Raw genomic sequence first — 17,716 nt, 5'->3', positions numbered from 1 at the left:
AACGGCCACATTACCTGAGTCAAGAACAGTCATTGGTTGCGTTGTAAGTCCGTCTTATGACGTTCAGTGTGTACGTCATAGTGCTTTTTTTGTCTTTGTACTGATTCTTCAGGCTGTGACGCCACTACATCAGTCCTTTCGCAAACATCTTTAAGAGGTGTCAGAACAAGATTAGTGTATCCGTAGAGTGGTGGACGAAGTAAACTTCTCATTTACGCCGAACGACAGCCTCGAACGCAGTATTCCAATTGAAGGAGAACGGATTTGCTGAGGAGGTAGCATGGTTCTCCCCTTCACCTGACGTAAATCGTTTAGCTATCTGGCTCAGGTAACGTTTAAAGGCGTCGGTGTTACTACATCAGTCCTTTCGCAAACATCTTTAAGAGGCGTCAGAACAAGATTAGTGTATCCGTAGAGTGGTGGACGAAGTAAACTTCTCATTTAGGCCGAACGACAGCCTCAAACGCAGTATTCCAACTGAAGGAGAACGGATTTGCTGAGGAGGTAGCATGGTTCTCCCGTTCACCTGACGTAAATCCTTTAGCTATCTGGCTCAGGTAACGTTTAAAGGCGTCGGTGTATTCCACGGACTTGTGCACACATTACGACAACATATATACATGTGACCAAACACTAGGGGAGCCAGGTGCGTTCACACGAGGACGTGTTTCTTTCAAAAGGAGGGCTGGAGGTTGCGTAAGAATGAGTATTAACATCGCTGACCACCTTGGCAGTGTAAACAGATAGATGTCCATCACACGAGAAAATATCCCGTACCTCTATCGCTATTTGTTTCGGAATTCAAGTTTATAGTACTTTCTTTCTAGCTTTGGTCAGTAATATCTCCTGCAAGAAAGGGGCACTCCTTTAGCAGGCGTTGTATGGTTCTGACACGCAGTTCTACTTTCTTTCTTCTCCTGTAGAACATGTAAGTGTACTGTGATATCGCTGGTTTAGTTGTAGAGTATCTTTGGGGGCAGGCGCGTCTAGAGAGTCGAGCATGGGACACGGAACTGGTATGTTGTGTAGTGTGTAGCTCTGCATGTGAGAGGCATTGTTAGCATGGAAGTTGAAGTGTTACTACAAGTGTTACTACAGTAAAGTCATAAAGTAAGTAAATGATTCAGATGACAGTGCGCCTAGAAGTAATTTAAAAACGAACAGTGCTGCTGACAAACGTATTTCTGTATCCTGTCGATGCGTGTCGTACCGTACAGTATCAATCATCCGCGCCGTGTTCGGTCTCCCAGAATGAACTAATGTGAATCAGTAATACCATTTCTTACAAAGGAGAACATTTAAGTGCCAGTGTCTTGTAACGAGTGTGAGAACGTGATGTCGATCATCGCATTCCGCATCAACAACAATCAGCTCGCCGCGACCGTTACGCGCACGCTCGTACAACGGAGAACTGTGAACTGCAAATTTAACCTTGCGAACAGTGATAAAATTTATTACTAGTGTCAAGGAGGACTGGTATCAAATATCTGTGTATCTGTGACGAGCGTAAGAACTTTCGTGCGACCATTCGGCTTCCGCATCATCAACAATCATCCTCGCCGTGTTCGGTGCGCGTACGCTCGTCCAAGTGGACAGACTGTCAGTTGGGATAAACATTTACGATTTATTGTGTAAACAGTGCAAACTGAGATTTCCATATCGTCTCAGAATATAGATGTTCACAGCATACGTAGAAGGGTGTTGTGCTTAACGTTGAGTGGCTCCCCTTATTCGCTTTCATATTTCGATAAATAATTTCGGGCAGGCCAGCAGCATTGTGGAGCAGAACAGCACGACCGCCGCGGGATTACCAAGTACGTGATGTGTAAAGGGCGCGCGGTCAAACAACGGTCGGAAACGACAACCAGTTTAAAGTACCCCCACCAATTTGTACTCCCAAGCTTGTTACAAACAGCCTCTAACATATCTTCATCTACCTGCTATTTGCGAGTTAATAAACTGTATTGACCTGTACTACTTGATTAGGAATAACTACAAAACGTATGATTCGTATTGTTGGTACTGCTAAACGTATATTTATCTCGTGTAAATTTCCAGTTTGGCTAGCGAAGGTCAACCTCGGTGAGGTGCAACTGCACACGAACACACACATACACACAAAGACATGCACAAAGACATAGCACGAAGGAGCTATTCGAATGGCCGGAAATAGGTGGAAGTGATGTCCAAGTAAAGACAACGAAATGAGCAAGTCAATTACGCGTTAGTTGACCTCTGCTCTTACGCAGCCAGTCATTCGGCTTAGCATTTGATTGATACTGAGGGATATCGTGCCAAATTCTGTCCAACTGGTGCGTTAGAATGTTAGAATCCTCAGGCTGTTGGAAGACGTTGCCCAAAATGCTGCAAATGTTTTTAATTGGGGGAACATTCGGTGACTTTGCTGGCCAAGAGAGGATTCGGCAAGCATTAAGTAGAATTTCCTGCCTTCTGCAGGCGGGCATTATCTTGCTGAAATGTAATCCCAAGATGGCTTCCATTGAAGTGAGGAAAACGGGGCGTTTAGTACCGTAGCATATCGCTGTGCTGTAAGGGTGCCGCGAATGACTGCCAAAGAGGCCCTGCTGTGATAGGAAATGGCAGCCCCGACCATTAATAGTGACTGTGTCCCGCAGGACGGTCAACAGTGGGGCTTGTATCCCACCGCTGCCCGGTGCTTCTCCAGACAGTCTTCGATCTGGTATCTCATAGGCTGGAGCATAATTCTCTACATTGATGAGTCCCGCTTCGAACGAAGACCCCTTGAGCAGTGAAGACGTGATTGGAACCGCCGAAGACATAGATGAGATATGAACCTGACAGTTCCCACTCATACCGCCCGACACCCCGGATTGATGGGATGGGGTGCCATTTCTTTTCATACCAGGGCCGTTTTGGTTATCATTTCGCCGTACCTTTACAGCACAGCGGTACTTGACGATGTTTCAAGCCATCTTGGGTATACATTTCAGCAAGACAATGTCCGTCGGCTGAAGGTGAGAAGTTCTAATGCTTTACTTCATGCTTGCCAAACCCTACCTTCGCCTTGGCCGAATCTCTCCCCAGTTACGAACATTTGGAGTATTAAGGGAAAAGCCAAACCACCTAGGGATTTTGAATATCTAACGCACCAGTTGGACAGACTTTGGCACTATGTACCTCAGTATCAATCAGTGTCGAGCTGTATGACTGCTTGCATAAGGGCATAGGTGGACCAAAGCTTTTCTCAATTCGCCAAGCTCTTTCTGTTGAATTTTATGAATTTGTAGTCATTTATTTGTCTGTAGACGTACATCATGTGGTGTCACCGCCAGACACCACACTTGCTAGGTGGTAGTTTTAAAGCGGCCGCGGTCCATTAGTACATGTCGGACCCGCGTGTGGCCACTGTCAGTGATCGCAGACCGAGCGCCACCACAAGGCAGGTCTCGAGATACGGACTAGCACTCGCCCCAGTTGTACGGAGGACTTTGCTAGCGACTACACGGAAGAAGACTCGTTCATTTGCAGAGCAGCTAGTTAGCATAGCCTTCAGCTAAGTCAATGGTACGACCTAGCAAGGCGCCATTAGCATTTCATTGCATGAATCTACAGAGTCTCACTTGTATCATCAAGAATGCTGTATACAAATGATAGATTAAAGTTAAGTATTCCAGCAGCTACGTACTTTTCTTTATAGCATTCATTACGTATCCTGTTTCAGACCTCACGCCACCCTGCGTGAGTTAGCGCGTGCATCTTGGCTGCCTCTTTCTATTAGTGTACGTAGTGTTGGCAAGTCTGCGGACAGTACACATATCATCTATCGATTTCCGTCCCATTCGAATCATTCATTCGTGGTACGTTCTTTTCGCCTTGTTTTCTCTTAGTTTTTACTATTACCGGTACTGGGGCTGGAGTGAAGTATCCAGTTTCATGTCGTAGTTACGTCCACTGTTTAAACACTTGTTAACAATACGTACCTGAAGGAGGAGACCAATTTTAACAGCCCTAACATTGTAGTAGAGCAAGAATGCTTGCATTATTCTTTTTCCTGCCTGTGTAAAGATTACGGCTTCTTGGGAAAGCTTCAGAAAAGATTCTAAGAATGAGTTTTTGGTAAGTGAAGGATTGAGATAGTGAAACAGCCTTCTGTGATGACAGCCCATGGTTTATCACTAAATGAAAGGAGACAATATTTGTGAGAAATGAATGTACTTTTGCAGAGGACTCAACAAATAAGACAAACACCTTACTGTGCGCTTCCTTCTAGTTACTCACTGACGTGAGATTGCTGTGTCAGCTAAATCACGGAGTTGTAGACCCATATCTCAATTTCTCGTTATTTTTACCGTGTTTTCACCGTCGGTCTCGTAGCGTCCCGCCCACAAGTAAGGAAAACATATTAAAGTGCTCGCCCAGGTCAACTTTTTAAATAATATGTTGGATGCTCCTCAAAGGAGGACAAACTCTTACAGTAACCTTTCCTTTTCGCCATTTCATCCTCTGCTCCGTTAAAAACGACTGCTTCGTATAATCGTACAATGTAGGCTTTCACTGCTTCGTATTTTTGTGTACTTATTTCCCCATTTTCATTCAGTGTCTGCCTTGCGCTACGTTTTAAACTCCCAACACCGTCAGCTTCTTTTCATTTGCACAGGTCCTAGGCTACATTTGTAGCTTTCTGCAGTTTCTTCAGCATTAAATTTTCATAACAAATAAATTTTGGTCATACGTCCACAGCTGCTTCTAGAAATGAGCTGCAGCCGAATATCTGTTATATAAAGCTCTGTCTTAGAGTTACGTAATATATCTGTAACCTTCCGGTGTCTCTAGGCCTTTTCCATATGTACTGAAGAGCCAAGAAAACTGGCACACCTGACTAATACCGTATAGATCCCCAAAGAGCACGTAGAAGTTCTGCAACACGACGTGTCCAGGACTCGAATAATGTCTGAAGTAGTGTTGAAGGGCACTAGCACACAGAATCCTGCAGAGCTCTCATAAATCCGTAAGAGTACGTGGGGGTGGAGATCTCTTCTGAATAGCATGTTGCAAGGCATCCCAGGTATGCTCAATAATGTTCTCGTCACGGGAGTTTGAAGGACAGTGGAAGTGTTTAAATTCAGGAGAGTGTTCCTAGGTCCGCTCTGTAGCAATTCTGGACGTGTGGGGTGTCACATTGTCCTGCTGGAATTGCCACAGTCCGTCGGAATTCACAATGGACATGAATAGATGTAGGTGATCAGAAAGGACGCTTGAGTACGTGTCACCTGTCAGAATCGTATCTGAATGTATTAGAGGATCCAACATCACTCCAACTGCATGTGCCCCACACCATTACAGAGCCTTCACCAGCTTCACAATTCCCCTGCTGACATGCAGCGTCCATGGACTCATGAGTTTGTCTCTATACCCATACACGTTGGAACGTCCCCTTAGAAAAATTAGTGAATTACTGTGCTGGTAAATCCCTTACGTTATTTGATTTTCAAACAGCTGAGCTGAACTGAACGTACTCAGCCATTTCTCTCTTTACCTATTCTGATCAACACTAAACTGACACACAATATTTTTAGCGCAACGCAATCTGACTTTCAAAAATCCCTACAAAAGAGTGGCCCTGACTAACATTAACCTATACCTTTCACAAATCACTTACCTCACAAAAATCTTCGTTACTCGAACTACTACAATACAGCGAGCGCCACTACTGACAGCTAAATAAAAGATTCAAACTACTGAAGGCACTAACTGCTGATAGGCATAGTTAACAAATGAAAGATTTTGATAGAGAAAAAACAATGTATTTACCTTAATAGTACTCAAAAGTCATAATATATGTAGCAGTTCATGACATCCATTCTTACAAATGTACTGTTTCTGATGGACACACGTCCAGGTCATCCGCTCTCAAAAATCCGCCATCTCACTTCCCCACATCCACCACTGCTGGCGGCTCACCTCCAACTGCGCAACGCTACGCGCTGTTAACAGCCTACTGCCCAACGCTACAACAGCCAACAACAATGCAAACCAGGCGCAGACTTCACACAGCACAGCCAGTGATTTTCATACAGAGCGCTACGTGGCTTTACCAATAAAAAACCTATACACCCTACTTACATTACCCCACGCTCCCGACAAACAATTTTACAAATTGTTTTGGGCAGTGGCCAATGCATATTTGAAAAGAATTTTGATAATTACAAAAACAAAGAAATCAAATGCACACACTTATTGATACAATGTTGGTCAAAAGCTAAAATTTTCTCACAGTCCATAAAGACAGTTCTGATCATTCATCACAGTAAAATAGCAGTGTTTTTCTCAAAGTCTGAGCAGTAAAAGAAAATGCACACAGAAGTAGTGGATTTCCATGCAGTCTTGAAGTAGTGTTGTCCTGCCAATGGAAAGAGAGTGCTGACTCTTGACATGCAGACAGGTAATGGACCACAACAGAGCAAACCCACCGCAGAATCAGTCGAAGTTTTGAAGAATATTGGTAAGTAGGTGATCAAAGAGAAGATCCACTGTAGTCCTGGTAGAGATTACGGTAATGGTGGGTCACCAGAGGTGCAGACCCACTGCAGTCCTTGTAGAAATAATGGTATTGGTGAGTCATCGAAGGTATAGACCCACTGTAGTCCTTGTAGAGATGGCTAGCAGCCATCCGTTGCGACTGTGCAGGTGCACAATCACCATCGAAGAGTTTTGTGGACAATATAGCAAGTCCATGAACCACCACTTGTTCACTCACAAAAATTTTTTTTGAAATGTCCTTAGAACCAGCAATGCTGTTATCCAGTCCATTGCTTGATTATTAACACATGTGCAAACACTAACAGTCCCAACTTCTTACATATTGTGCATTACTATGACCAACAGAAACGTGTGCAGTGAAATGTAACTTAATTGGAAGAACTAGTGTCTATACAATTACAAATTTACAACATAAGAACACAATTACAAAGGTACAAAATACATCATTAAAGAACATAATAGTACAGATAACATTTGTAGTAATACAGGCTTTACAAAAGAATAGAAATAACATATACACCAGTGTTACAGGAATTATGACATAAGTAAATACATAAAAGCTCAGAATAACATTCGAAACATCAACTTCACACGTGAGCATTAAAACAAAACAGAATAAATAATGTCTAAACATCTTTACAAAGTAAATAACATAGTATTAGAAAAATCCTAGAACATATCTCTTATCAGATAAACACATAAAGACAGGAAAAACGCAAATATACAATGGTACACAAACACATAGCAGAATAACACAAGAGGAAAGGGCAGGGTTTGTTTTCAGTGTAACATTTGGTACTGCAGTCCAACCCAAAACTTCATTCCAAAGATCATTCGTCTTATTTCAACATTTGTTTCCACAAAAAAAAATCGTATCCAAGCATGCTATCTGTCTTTATACATTCACATATTTCTTACCTCACTATTTATTTTCCATTATCTTACATCATCATTTATTTCCAAGAAAATCATACCTAAACCTGTTGTCCCTAAACCCTACTTTTTTGTTCATATCCTCTTTCAAAATACTTTTTTGGCCAAAACATTTTCTTATAGCTTCTGAATGCATTTCTTCCAATTCATCACAACTCGTTCTGTTATATAGCCTACCCCTTCTTAAGCTAACTTAAATCTACTGAGCTCAGATGCTAAACTAAGGGACGAGGCAATGCAGCAGCACAAAACAATTAACACAGACAGCAATGATAAAAAATTCAAATTGGCAAAGCAAGCAGCAATATATATAAATTAACAAAGCAATTGCAATATTTCAACTAATATAAGGCAATGTGCAGCAAACAAGAAAAATAAATCTGTAGTAAAACTGGCCTAACAGAGTAATACAAAGTCATATTCAGTAACACTATGCTTGGCAAACAGCAGCAGAAAATGCTATAAATTATACCTAAATATGACAAAACTCAAGCAGAAAAAATATTACACTAAAGACAACAATGCAGGTAAGGGATATGTATATTCACATCTTTATGTCTATGTAATTAAAGTGGTGCACCACAAGTTATTCTACCATAAAAATTATCAAGTATTTGAAAAGAAAATTATGTATGCAGTTACTGTTATTAGTCCCTTCTTATTGTTCTTTCCTTGCCAAGTGCTCCTTTTTCGAAGAATGTGGATCATAAAATTATTATTTAATAGATCTGTTGACAGAAAGTGTTCACATTAGCAAATGCATTTAATTTTATTTTATAAAACCAGTGCTGCAACACAGCTGGACAACAGATATCAAATGAAATAAGCAACTATGTACAAAGCATAAAAATATCATTCAATAGCCATGTGGCATTTCATAAGTTAGTAGAAATTCTCTCAATTCTCGTAGAAAGAACTTTTCATAATCAGGTGTGCAGATGTAAGAATATTTCCCACCAATCCATAAGCATTTCAGATAGTAGCACGAAGTACGTGATCCACAGTATAATCATATGTTTCCAAGTAATAGCGTGTCATATTTGCGATGCTTTCTACAAAGGAATGTCAATAGCGAGGTCAAAGGCCTCTTTCTTCTCCACCTAATGGCTTTTTCTCAAGGCGGCTGGCACTCCTGGCCGTTCACAACGCATTACGTCACGGTCACTTACCTTTCTTACCGAAATATTTATGACAGCAGTTTCCGCTACAGTGACAGTCTCATATAAAAATCTCACAGGTCGAGAATGTGCGTTACAGATGTGTAGAAACAAAATCCTATAAATTTAAAAGTTTACAAAGAATTTTCGTCGGCATTGTGATACATTCACGCATTTACAAGATTTCATACCTCTTAAAGTACGATTCATGGTTTTCTACATCCTTTTTTCACAAATCAGAGTCCCTAACCACTACTCGTTATTCCTTACTTTATTACACATTTACATATTCGTAGACACTTCGTCGATATTTCATCATGATAAATACTTAGCATAGTCAAATTCCTCTTACAGCATCCGTTTATTGATCATAAACATACCTTAACAGCATAATACACAATGTCATCGTAATAATGACATCATAAAAACTCAGCCAAATCTCAAAAACATCGTAGCTTTCTGCAATAATTTCAAAACCTATAAAAATTCTCTGCTCATTTCAGTAGTGTCATCTAACTCAAACGTACTTCAAAAATCATAATCCCATACCAAATATATCATTCAAAGCTATCATAGTATCACAATGGTTCCAAAAAAATGTGAACATTTCACAAAGTACTGACAAAATACAATTTCATAAGTGTGAAGTTATCCAACTATGTAATTACGTAAACATCTGTCACTGACGCAGTAAAAATGTTTCTCTGTTACATAATCAGGTAGCTGTGTAGTTCTGTGTTGGATAAATATGGTACCGATGTGTAAAGTTGTATAAGCAAATACCATATTAGCTAGGGCTCCTTGTGCTTGCCACGCACATGGTACACAAAGTAAGCGTGTATCCCCCTGAGGATTAATGTAATTATGCCCTAAGGTGTTACAGATTACAGCAATGGAATGAAATGTATCACGGAAAACCTTTTTGTCATTGTAATTCAAAAATCTGTAAAAATAAATGTTTTAAGTACAATCTTAATCACCCAAATGCGTGTCCTGTAGCGCTAAATGTGCGTCTTGCTGTAAGATAATTCTGTGGAAGTGTCGTAGTTATCGTCCTCTGTAAGCAAAGTTCTTCTGAAGTCAATGTACTCACCTCATCATAAACAATCGTGAAATGCTTTGCGTGTAGATATCGTAGTTATTATGCTTATTGCCGTGATGAAGAAAGTACTGTACCGTAATGTATTATTGTGCTACGGAAAAAGGCTGTCTCATTGTAGCTATACCACAAAAGTTACTACTAAAACATGTTTTACTTTCCAGAATAATACATAAAAGCTTTGCAGATATAAAACAGATATACCGCAAAATCAACAATGTAAATTGTGTCACGAATTAGTAGCGTCATGATATAATCGTGTAACTGTCAAAGAAAGTCATCTTTAATCTCACAAAAAGTACTTCAAATAAAGAATCTCTTTTCAAGTAAACCTAAATGTTGCATTAAAATCTCATAAGCAGTATATGTTCTAAGTATGTAAGCCTTATAGTCGTTACGTAATCGTGCAATTAACAAGCTAGAATGTACACACACAATAACACCGTGTCCTCTGTTCACTATAACAATGCGTTCGTAATTTCTGGTTCTTGACTGGATACTTTACTTCAAACATTGCTGCATGTTAACAGATTCTAAGTCTGACAAAGCATACAAGTAATGTAAAGTGAAAAATGTTATATCAAAGACTAAGTTAAAAAAAAACCACATTATCTCTCAATAAACGGTTTTACATGTGAAATGTGGTGCAATCCTTTACTCTTCCTAGTACGCATCCGCCATCTCACTTCCCCACATCCACCACTGCTGGCGGCTTACCTCCAACTGCGCAACGCTACGCGCTGTTAACAGCCTACTGCCCAACGCTACAATAGCCAACAACAATGCAAACCAGGCACAGACTGCACACAGCACAGCCAGTGATTTTCATACAGAGCGCTACGTGGCGTTACCAATAAAAAACCTATACAGCCTACTTACAACGTTGATCGGCTCTATACAATTCGAAACGATTCCGGCCAGGCAAAGCGTTTTCAGTCACCAACAGTCCAACGTCGGTGTTGACCGGCCCAGGCTAGGCACGAAGCGTTGTGTTGTGTAGTCGGAAAGGGTACACGAGTTTGCCTTCAGCTCCGAAAGCCCATATCGATGATGTTTCCGATGGTTCACACGCTGACACTTGTTGATGGCCCAGCACTGAAATCTGCAGCAATTTGCAGAAGGGTTGCGCTTCTATCACGTTCAACGATTCTCTTAAATCGTCGTTGGTCCCGTTCTTGCAGGATCTTTCTCCAGCCGCAGCGATGACGGAGTTTTGATGTTTTACCTTACTGCTGCTATTCAGGGTACACTCGTGAAATTTCTGTACAAGAAAATCCCCACTTCATCACTACCCCTGGTGATGTGTCCCATTGCTCGTGTGCCGACTATAACACCATGTTCAAACTTACTTAAATCTTGATAACATGACATTGTATCAGCGGTAACCTATCTAACAAGTGCGCCAGACATTTGTTGTCTTATGTAGGCGTTGCCGATGCAGCTCCGTATTCTACCTGTTTACATTACCCTGTATGTCATACCCAGTGTATATCATATTCATTTGTGGGTCATCAATGATTAAATCACCCTTTTTACCAAGTTCTACCACGTCGTTCCCCTTTTTGTCCATTCTCCCATTCCACCTAATTCTAATACTTTTCTCTTTCTTATTTTCCTATTATCTAGTTCCAGTTCTACATAACAATTCAGTTTTGTTCTCCTTAACGAACTGTATGACTTATTTTCTTCGTTATGTGCAGAAAGGAGGTATATACTTCTTCGTTGGATGTTAGGTTTGTGTCTTCATTGGCAACCGTAATATCTATTTCGTTATGTATCATCAGCTCTGCTGTCGCGCAATGCTAATTTTGTGTAGGACACCCTGCACTCATCTAACGGGGTATGTGAATCCTCTTGCCACTACAAATAACAACGATGTATCTAAATGAATGTTATTGATCTATTTTCCTCGTAAAATGATGCAAAGTCAGATTAGATATTTGTCATATGGCGAAATTCCTTTAACATGTGTCATATTGTTCTGTATGCTTAATCAGTACATATAACCCTACGTCTGAATTGGCTACTTACTTTTTTTCTCTGTAGCCGATTGAATGAAAGAGATGAGTATACGAATAGTATTTTTTTTTTCTTTGAGAGAATTAGTGAAATTAATACTACCGGTTACGGGAAATGAGCAGTCATCCAGTGCGAAGAAACGGCGTGTCTCTCTACTAGATGGACACAGATATGGTGCCATACTTTCAGTGTCGGGACACTGCGCCATAATCCCGCGACGAAGGTTGCGACGTACCTGAGTTCACGGTAACACCCCGTTTCAGTGGAATGGGATGTAGTGATTATAGCAACATCCGGAAATTTTTGCAAAGTTGCATTTATTTTGCCTCAAAACGGTAAAAACAAATGATGGTGAAGTGGGAACAACGTATACAATCCAGAACGTAACTAATTGCCACACGCATGACTGTAGAGGAAAATGTTCTTCGTTTTTTCCAATTTAACGAATGTGCATACACATTCCGACAACTTGTTAATATGCTCAATATGGGGTATAACCACCGCTAGCAGCAATACAAGTTTGACACCGACGTGGCATGCTGTGAACGACTCCTTCAATCTCATGTTGACCCAACAGTGCCCATTTTCCTGCAGAGCTAATCGCTAGTCTAGGAGAGCTGTTGATGAATGCTGATGTGATGCATCCAGCCTCCATAGGGCATCCAAGATGTGCTCCATATGATTCAAATCGAAATAACGGGAAGGCAAAGCCATGCATGCAGCATCTTCCGTTTCCAAGAAAACATAACCACCCTTGCTCTATGAGTTTGAGCATGATCGTCAATTAGTACGAAGTCTGGGCTCACAGCATCCAGCAACCACAGCACTTGAAGTTCAAACATCTCGGCACGATACCTAACAGCACTTAAGCCTTGCCGATTCACCAGTACAATTCCATGAAGAGGTTTTTGGGCGCCCAGCATAATCCCTGCCCACATTTTTAGGGATACTCCTCGCTATCGGTCTCTTTCCCAAATGTCTGGGTCTCAAAATCGTGTTCCACGTTCCCTCCAGGTGCGAATGCACAGAGAACCACTTTGCAGACCAAACTGGAACTAGTCTGTGGCAAGAACATTGGACATTGTTCGACCGTGCAGGTGGCATGTTGGTAACTCCACTCTAGACTTCCCCTTCTGTGTAGTCGCGTCAGAGCTACACTTAAACATTGCCACCCTTGCTCAATGAGTTTGAGCATCATCGTCAATCAGTACTAAGTCTGTTCCCACAGCATCCCGCAACAACCACACTTGAAGTTCGAAGATCTCGTCTCGATGTCTACCAGCACTTAAACCTTCCCGATTCACCAGTACAATCTCATGAAGAGGTTTTCGAGCGGTCAGCATAATCCCTGTCCACACTTTTAGGGATTCTCCTCGATATCGGTCTCTTTCCACGGTGTTTGGGTCCCAAAAGCGTATTCCACGTACCCTCCAGGTGCCAGTACACCGAGAACCACTTTGCAGACCAAACTAGGACGAATCAGTGGGAAGAACATTGGACACTGTTCGAGCGTCCAGGTAGAATGTAGATGAATCCACTCTAGACTTCCCCTTCTGTGTAGATGCGTCAGAGCTACACTTAAAGCAGGTTTCCGACAATAACGGCCACTCTGCAGGGGTCTTCAGTACACCTTTTGCCTCGATACGACACGTCCAGAGGACGCTGCGAGGTCAGATTCGTGTTACAGTGCAGGGCTGAGGCTGTACCACCGTGCCCTTACAGGCAAATGACGGTCTTCTGTTTCTGATGTTACACGTGGTTGCTACTGTCCACGTCTTCGGGATACAGTTTTGGACACTACAAACTCTCGCCACAAATCGCTCTGGGCACTATGGGACTTAACTTCTGAGGTTATCGGTCCGCTAGAAATAGAACTACCTAAACCTTACTAACCTAAGGACATCACACACATCCATGCCCGAGGCAGGATTCGAACCTGCGGCCGTAGCGGTCACGCGGTTCCAGACTGTAGCGCCTAGAACCGCTCGGCCACCCCGGCCGGCCTGTCGCCACATTCGAGAAACAATATACTGGTTCACAGTAAGCCATAGGGTCACATCAGTTTGCGACTGCCCTGTTTCCATTCTTCCTATGCCCTCCCCACCTCAGAGAGTCTGTTAGGCGTCTTCCCTGTGCCATACTGCAGCGATTATGACTACGTATACACCTATTGTGCCAGTGTGTCTACCCGGAAAACAATACCTCGATCGATAGGTGCCATGACGTCATCTATGGCGTGATTGTCCGTTGACCGGAGTGCCATCTTCCGTGCAAAACATGATCGTACGGACATCTGTTGACAGTTGCTATGATTATATCGTGAGTTAGACACTTGACACGGAAGTAGTGGTTTTTTGCTTTAATTTTGGACACCAGTGCAGAAGTGCGGTGAAAAAATAAAAACGAAGTAGACAAAGTTTAAAACGAAGATAAATGTTTTAGTACTTCGGAACAGAGTATGTAGGCAATACAGATGTACCATTCGATGCACCGGTTAAGCATAGAAAAAAATTCTACACAGAAATCTCACGAGATGAAACATCTGTCGTTCAAGGGCTAAGAGCATAGCGTGTTAGGATTCTTGCTCAGTTTAGTTAGAAAATAAATGAACAGGATGACCTTAGGCGCAATGAGATTTAGTGATGTCTAGTAGCAGGAGGAACAATTTTAGTTAGAAAATAAAAGAACAGGATGACCTTAGGCGCAATGAGATTTAGTGATGTCTAGTAGCAAGAGGAACAATGTTGGTTGTCGTGTGAATACAGGGTATTCAGATAAAAATAAAATAGTGGTAACACAGGAGTACGACTGACGGTATGAAATGAAAAAAGAACCTGAATAAAATACAAGAAGCTACGTACTGATTTCATTATAGCAGCTAAGTCCAACAAAAACCGCGGTACTGTAGTACCGCAGGTGGTTAAAATAATGAAATAATATATGATATAGTGAAATATATTATACAGTTCATTAACGGAGACGAATCTGAATTGTCAGCTGGGACCGGAACTCGGTAGTGTGGAAAAAAAGAGAAGGCAAAGTACTGGAAGAACAAAGAAAGGAGGATGGGGGGGGGGGGGGGAGAAAGGAATGAAAATGGGGTCAAACTGGTGGAAGACTGTTGCACAGATGATTTATGCACTGATAACACGAGATTCAAGACTTTTGATTGAAGATTCATTTACAGAAAAGAACAAAAGACACTGCAAGGGTTCAGATGGAAGACGCATATGGTAAGACTCATATTTTGAAATCGGGTTTCGTGCTTGAACTCTTCCAATAGCAGCTATAGATCCCGACCATAATTAGCTAGTTTGTGATAGTGCGTAAAAGCTGAAGATAGTGCAGAAAGGTATGCAGCCAAAGAAATGATCCCTGCACAAACTGAAAAACAAGAACAGATATTTTTGAGAGCCTCAAAGGGAGCGTAAGGCATAGATTAAGAGATGCAGGAGAAAGAAATAATAAAAAGCGCGAATGGGTAGTTTTGAGAGACGAAATAGTGAAAGGAGCAAAAGCAAGTTATAAATATCCGGCGCTGTCGACTGGAGAGCGGCCAATTCATTACATGTAAAGGAAGTTTCTGATATGACACTTTTAACTCTCCTGATCATGTGTAGACACGCTGGATTACTAGTTTAAACAGGTCTAAGATGTTATCTTCAGAACCACTGCGTACAGGTTATGAAATCATGCTGTGCTGTAAACCGACGATAACAAATCTGCTGATTATTGCACAAGATGATTTTATAATCTGTACGCTGTGGATCTGAAGTTGGCAGCTTAGTCCCGTGAAACCAGTAATCCAGTGTACTTACACGCGATCAGTGCAATGAACAAATTCGTATCAGAAGCTTTCTTTACATAGAATAGTGCTAAGTAGAAATCATTGTACATTACACGGTTTATTAAATTTAACTAACGAAAGATGAAAGTGTGAAACTTTGCTAATGAAACAAGTACAAGGGAATATGTACATCTAAAAATAAAATAGCCCGAAAGAGCAACATGACAAGGAAGGAAAGGCCGAAAGAAAATTAATAAGCTTGAATAACAAGAGCTCAGATGGCAAGCCAGTGCCAAGGAAACAAGGGAAGACTAAAATATGGAAGCAGTGTACAGAAGGACTCTACAAAGAAGGCAGCCTTGAACACAAAATTGTGGGAAGTTTAAATGAAGTAGATTATGAGGAGGTATAAGATACGATGCAGACTTCAAGACGAATTTATTAATCCCATTTCCGAAGAAAACACGTTCTGAGAGATGTGAATGTTACTTCACACCAGTGACAGGAAAGGTGTACAGTTTTTAGTACCATCTTCTGTTTTTGGCAGGAGAACGAGAGTTTTAATGCAAAAATCCACTCAAAAACGTAGGGACGCTCAGTGAGGAATAGAAATGTTCATGTCGGATGTTTTTAGGAGACGTATGGAAAAAACTCGCTCTGAGAACAGATCGGAACGGAGGACATTATAACTGTGATGAACTGATAGATACCTGGGACATGGACGCAGGTGAATGAATAGCAGATGACTGAGGAAATTACGTGCTGGATTCGAAAGTAGAAAAAAAATTGTGACGATGAGCTGCTGGAAGATAAGGAAGTGTCACTTTATAACTAGCAGTGGGAACGTGGGTGCGTATATGTAAGGACTGTAATAGATTTAAAACACTTAAAAAAGCTTTTATCTCAAAACAGATATTCCGGCGACAATACACATTTGCCATAGGACTCTGTAATGTCAATTTTTTCTAAACAGTCAGCACAATCAATCTAAATAGTTGCTCGATGAACAGCTTGCGCCACGTTCCTGGAACACAATCTTTGGCGTTTAGGGAGCGTGGCACGTTTGCCTCCAGTGTCGTTGAGACGGTTTTCCAGGTAGAGGCACATCAGTGACTTTTGGAGAGTTGAAAGCACGTAGTTGAATTAACGATATATCCTTCGGTCATGTAAAGTCATTGAAATATTTGATAACTTTCTGATCGATTGTCAGTAATTGCTTTTCAGTAATTTTATTTAAATTATTTGTTAGTGTTTATGAGTCAAGGTCCAGTTGGTATTATTAATAAAATTGTTTGGTAGCAATTGTTAATAAAAATCTTCATACGATTGATATTCAGCTCCTATTTCGCCCGGTCCTTCCGCTCCTAGGCAACCATACGGCAGTAATGAGTACCAAAATTTGTACCACATACTGTTTTCTATGACGTTTTACATGTGGAATTTTCAGGCAAAATCTTGTTGCTGGAAGTATACGCATCAATGAATCATTCTTACTGTATAGCCGCAAGAGTTTCTTAACGTTTCCTGTTGCAAAACAGTTTTTCTTCTCTGGATTGCCTCTGCAGTTAATCCTCTTTAAATTAAGCGCTCTCCCCGCATATTACTAGCAACGATTGCATTTACCGTTAAACATCTTTTTCGCAGTACACTTTCGCTCATATGAAATTGATGCATACAGCCACATCTGTAGAGGAGATAGAAATAAACCTTCATTCACACTCCAGTGCATTAAAGCTCGCTTTGTGTCCAGTCGTTAAAGGGACGGCTCAGGTTGTGTTGTATACTGTCCACTCTGTGAACACGTCTCATAGTTTTATTTGAAGCTTAGAGCGCTCAGGCATTTTTAGTTCACTGCAAGATATCGGTAACACGAGAGTGGAATTGCCGTACACCAATGGGACTTAATTGTAACTTTCAGTGTAGTGGTGTACATCATTTGAAGATCTGCGTCGTGGTGGTATCTGTGGTCTACTACAAATTATTCATTGGTTCTCCGAGGAGAACGCTACAGAGTCTGTGCTGCCTATTCGGAGACAACAGGGTGGATTGTGTCGACACAGCTGTCTCCAAACTATGAATTCGTTTGTAAGTGACCTTCACGAACAACAGTAGAAGTTCCTGGCAGAAAGGTGAGCGAGGAAGTAGGATAAGGGAACTCACAGATTGGAAAATGCATCACGACATCTTTACCACTTCTGC

Source organism: Schistocerca serialis, chromosome 1, assembly GCF_023864345.2.
Source record: "Schistocerca serialis cubense isolate TAMUIC-IGC-003099 chromosome 1, iqSchSeri2.2, whole genome shotgun sequence".
In the NCBI taxonomy this organism is placed as follows: Eukaryota; Metazoa; Arthropoda; class Insecta; order Orthoptera; family Acrididae; genus Schistocerca; species Schistocerca serialis.
The sequence above is the reverse complement of the archived record's forward strand: the minus strand, read 5'-3'. Positions refer to the sequence as shown.